Here is a 5,026-nt window from a genome sequence, read left to right on the forward strand (position 1 = left end):
AAATAAACTTCTTTTATCTGTATGACAGGAAGTAGTATTTTTGAAAACAAGGCACTCACCAAAGTTAGGTTCCTATCCTCCCATAGGAGCCGAAAGATAAACCTGCTATCTCCCTTGATGTCTGCATTTCAAAATGATGGCCCTCAAGATCTTTCCATTTTTTTAAAAGTAGGCTCCACACCCAGCATCGGGCAAAAACTCATGACCTCAAGATCAAGAGTCGCACACTCTACCCACTGAGCCAGCTAGGCACCCAAGATCTTTCATCTTAAAGAAGTCGGCTCCCATTTGCTGATGAAAGACAATCCTGGGTCCTGAATCTGGGGGAAAAAGAAGCCCAACTGGCAAAAGGCCTGTATAGTCTTTAAAGAGATGCTTTAAAGAGATAAGGAAGAGTTTGCAAGTCCTCTAAGCTAAATGCTATGACAAAATGGAGGGGGAGTGTCTCTCCCCATTTTCAACAGGGAGAATTAAGCCTCTTATTTTTAATTTGTATTTCACATACTTGAAGACACAGAGTATCGCTGACATTCTAGCAACTGATGGATCTACCTAAGATACCCTACCTGAATAATCTTTCAGGTAGTCAACTTGGAGTCTAAATTGAATTAGGAAGCCTGTTCGTAACAAGTATGGAAAGAAAGCCATTAGTGAACCAGAATTTTCTTTCTTTTTTGCCCTCTGTATAAACAGTATTGCAGGGTCCACTTAGGAACTCTGGCATTAGGTAATTTATGATAAGCCTAACGTTTCCTCAATGAATCCTGCTAAATCCTGTCCCTCATTATCCTATTTGTAGCCCTGCTTTCCTTTCTTTTCCTTACCTTCGTGGTATTCTGAGTTAGCTGAAATTCCTCAGTGTCCCTTGAGTTTGTAACTTTTTGTGGAGGAGACATATTCCTAGAAAATGGGCATTCAACCGATTGTGTTAAAATCTGTGGCATTAGTTACTATCAGTCATGTCTGTAACTCCCAAGGGAATAAGGAGTGTCCTTGGAAGGTCTTGTAATGTGGTGATTTTTATTTATATTTTGGGTGTCTGTGAAGTAAGATGGTCCCAAAGTTCTTTACCCTGAATGGACAATTTTTAGGTAATGGCCCAATAGTTTACAATATATGTAAGTTAGCATCATTTGTTGACCAGAGTATCCAGTCCTAAGACGACTACCTGATATTTGGCCAAGGTTTGGTTTTGTTTTGTTTTTCCCCAGTCCTATTCTTACTCAGGAACATCCTAGCTTAGGGGTAGAAAGCAGCAACATTTCACTGAGCCCCACCATATATGATGGCTGGCAGTGCCTTTCATACATCTACAAACTCCCATTACTTTTTGCTCAGTTAATCCAAAGGTGCTCCCTGGATAGCCAAGGTGTCTGGGAGAGAGGTGACCTTCTCCAACACCGTGGCATCTGGCAAGGGACTGAGGACAGAGAACACCTCCCTCCCCCCGGGGCAGGTGGACACCAGAGAGCTCAGAGAACTCAGGTTTAGCTTCCTCCTATCTTAAGGAGAACTTGGTAGCTGTGCTGAGCTTGTGGAGGCGCTGTTTTCATGACCCAAAGCAATGGGCAGCCAGGTCGGGAGGGTTGCAGGTTTGGGGTCTGTGAGGGGTCTCTTTTTTATCCAGCCATTATTTCCTCTTATTTCCTTGAATCATGCTGAGTTGATACTAGTTTTAGGTTGTTGTGATGAGTCTTGTAGAAAATTAGCATTCCTTTATAGACCATCTGCCCCAGGGGGTATTAGCAGAAGGCTAGTCTCTTCAGACACCTGGTAAGAGAGACTCAGGTTAACTTAGAATCCAGATTGTCAGTTTCTTTGTATCCAACGAGATGACCCCACTCCAGCATTCAGAATCCCCCTTTATGAACCAACACCCTTTCACATGAGAAACATTGTGAGATTGTGTATTCAACAGTCATTGTAACTCAGCAAGTTATAGATTTAATGCTTTGATTTTCAGCAATAGGAATCCTGCAGCTACAGAGTTTCTTTTAGGGCTATCATAGAATCTCTTTCTCATATGGAGACTTCAGCTGAGAGATAATGTTTTTGAGCTTACCATTTTCACTTTGTAAGCAATAATGTAAATTCGAATCCTTCCCAGACCAAACTCCTTGTAGTCACCATCACTGCCTTAATACTCATTGCAGCACCCACTTGGTCCCAGGCATGTACTGCAGTTGCCACTTCATCATAATCGACCCTAGGTAATGGATTCATTATGATGTCTATGCATACCATGGGTCATAAGCATCCCATTTCCTCTTGGCTAGGTGTTCAGCACTTCGTTCAAGCCCAAGGGCTTGGTCAAATCAATTCCCAAATCCCATCCATAGGGGTTTATCTACTAGGGCTACTGCCAGAACTAATCCATTATTAGTTAGGAATCAATCAGGAGAAAGAACCTCCACATTAAATTGAATTGGGAAAATTTAATAAAAGGATGTCTTAACTAAGACATTGGAGTATTGAAGAATTGCTAGTAAAAGTAAAGATGACCCTACGGGCGCCTGGGTGGCTCAGTTGGTTAAGCATTGCCTTCGGCTCAGGTCATGATCCTGGAGTCCCGGGATCGAGTCCCCCATCGGGCTCCCTGCTCAGCAGGGAGTCTGCTTCTCCCTCTGACCCTCTTCCCTCTCATGCTTTCTATCTCTCATTCTCTCTCTCTCTCAAATAAATAAATAAAATCTTTAAAAAAAAAGTAAAGATGACCCTAAAAACATTGGAATAACTCAAAAGATGCTTATTAAAAATTGTAACATGGGGGGGCACCTGGGTGGCTCAGTCGTTAAGCGTCTGCCTTCGGCTCAGGTCATGATCTGCGGGAAGCCTGCTTCTCCCTCTCCCACTCCCCTTGCTTGTGTTCCCTCTCTCACTGTGTCCCTCTCTGTCAAATAAAGAAAATCTTTAAAAAATAAAAATAAATAAATAAATAAATAAATAATAAAAATAAATAAAAAATAAAAATTGTAACACAGGGGCGCTTGGGCGGCTCAGTCGTTAAGCGTCTGCCTTCGGCTCAGGTCATGATCCGTGGGAAGCCTGCTTCTCCCTCTCCCACTCCCCCTGCTTGTGTTCCCTCTCTCGCTGTGTCTCTCTCTGTCAAATAAATAAATAAAATCTTTAAAAAAAAATGTAACACAGAATGGTAGAAACAAATTTGTGAACATCTAACTGAAGGACTATATATAAAAGAAATCATAGGGCATCTGCCTGGCTCAGATGGTTAAGCATCTGCCTTTGGCTCAGGTCATGATCTCAGGTCCTGGGATTGAGCCCCACGTTGGACTCCCAGCTCAGTGGGAAGTCTGCTTCTCCCTCTCTGTCTGCCTCTCCCCCTGCTTGTGCTGTCTCTCAAATGAATAAATACAAAATCTTTTTAAAAAATCATAGAAATCAATGAGAAAAATACAAAAAATAATACAGACAACATATTTGAGCAAAACCTACATTAAAGAACATTTTTAATGGTCATTAGGCCTAGAAAAGTTATAGAACACTAGTCATTATGAAATTATAAGTTAAAACTACAATGAGAAAGTCTACAAATCCACTAGGATGAAATTGATTAAAAAGAATCACAATGCCAAGATTAGACTCAGCTTGGGGACGCCTGGGTGGCTCAGTCAGTTAAGCAGCTGCCTTGGGCTCAGATCATGATCTCAGGGTCTTGGGATTGAGTCCCACATGGGGCTCTCTGCTCAGTGGGGAGCCTTCTTCTCCCTCTGCCTGCTTCTCCCCCTGCTCTCTCTCTCTCTGACAAATAAATAAATAAATAAATCTTTAAAAAAAAGATTGGACTCGTGCTCACTTTGGCAGCACATATACTAAAATTGGAACGATACAGAGAAGATTAGCATGGTCCCTGCGCAAGGATGGCACGCAAATTCGTGAAGCTTTCCCTATTTTTGAAAAAGAAAGAAACATTGGTGTTATGGAATGAATATTTGTGTTCCCTCAAATATTTTTATGGCTTTATTGAAATACAATTGACATATAAAATTAAAAGATACTTAAAATGTAAAAAAAAAAAAAGATTGGACTCAGCCTAACTCTCTCTCTCTCTCTTTTTTTTAGTAAACTCTAGGTCCAACATGGGGCTCAAACTCACAAACCAAAATCAAGAGCCACATGCTTTACTGAGTCATCCAGGAGCTCCAGCTTAACTCTTGTTTCTTCTCAGACTTAAGTGTGTCCTGTTAAAAATTATCTGATGTCTTACCTTTTTCACCCTCCACTGATATTTCTCCAGAGCTATTTCTACCACTATCTTTGAATAATTACATAATCATTATTAATAGCTCTCTGAATTTTGCATTTCACAATTTTTTTTCAGATATATCATCAATTCCTCATGCACAACAGTCCCAGCAATCACTTGAAGAAACAGTAATCCCTCCTCAGCAAGGAGATGAGACAATGGTGTTTAGATGACTCTTTTGTACATGCACTCTGCCTCAGAATGCTGTAGCCACTATCACAAAACAAAACAATGTAATAAGTTGTTCTCCATTTGACATAGATGTCAGATTTCTAAAGGATTTGAATAATCTTAAAATATGAAGAAATATTAAATGAATAAATAGTGTTGCTTTGTGATTTGGACATGATCACTGAATATACAGGCAGGAAAGAGGTCTCTTTGGGAACCAGATGCAGAGATAACTGCTTGTCCTCTTACTTCAGGGCGGCCTGAACATCACTGTTTCTTCCAAGTCATGGCCCTGAGAGACAGAGTTACAAAATCGACTAGCTTCTGACTACTTGCATTTGAAGAGCGAGAACGTGTTTATTACATTCTAGTTAAGAGTGGATGCATTTTGAGTCTGAAAGAGACTGTGTCTGGGGCGCCTAGGTGGCTCAGTCGTTAGGCGTCTGCCTTCGGCTCAGGTCATGATCCCAGGGTCCTGGGATCAAGCCCCACATCGGGCTCCCTGCTCCGCGGGAAGCCTGCTTCTCCCTCTCCCACTCCCCCTGCTTGTGTTCCCTCTCTCGCTGTGTCCCTCTCTGTCGAATAAATAAA

General features: G+C 41.5%; 1 non-coding gene across 1 annotated transcript; it reads left to right on the forward strand.

The window, feature by feature from the left end:
* The first annotated feature begins 3,806 nt into the window (after positions 1-3,806).
* LOC141372092 (U6 spliceosomal RNA) lies at positions 3,807-3,913 on the forward strand. The gene has a single exon (XR_012377421.1). It is a non-coding gene; the product is annotated as a U6 spliceosomal RNA (small nuclear RNA).
* The last annotated feature ends 1,113 nt before the right edge of the window (positions 3,914-5,026 follow it).

This window comes from Callorhinus ursinus, unplaced genomic scaffold (assembly GCF_003265705.2).
Source record: "Callorhinus ursinus isolate GAN/ISIS: 27379988/994484 unplaced genomic scaffold, GSC_fseal_2.0 scaffold987, whole genome shotgun sequence".
NCBI lineage: Eukaryota > Metazoa > Chordata > Mammalia > Carnivora > Otariidae > Callorhinus > Callorhinus ursinus.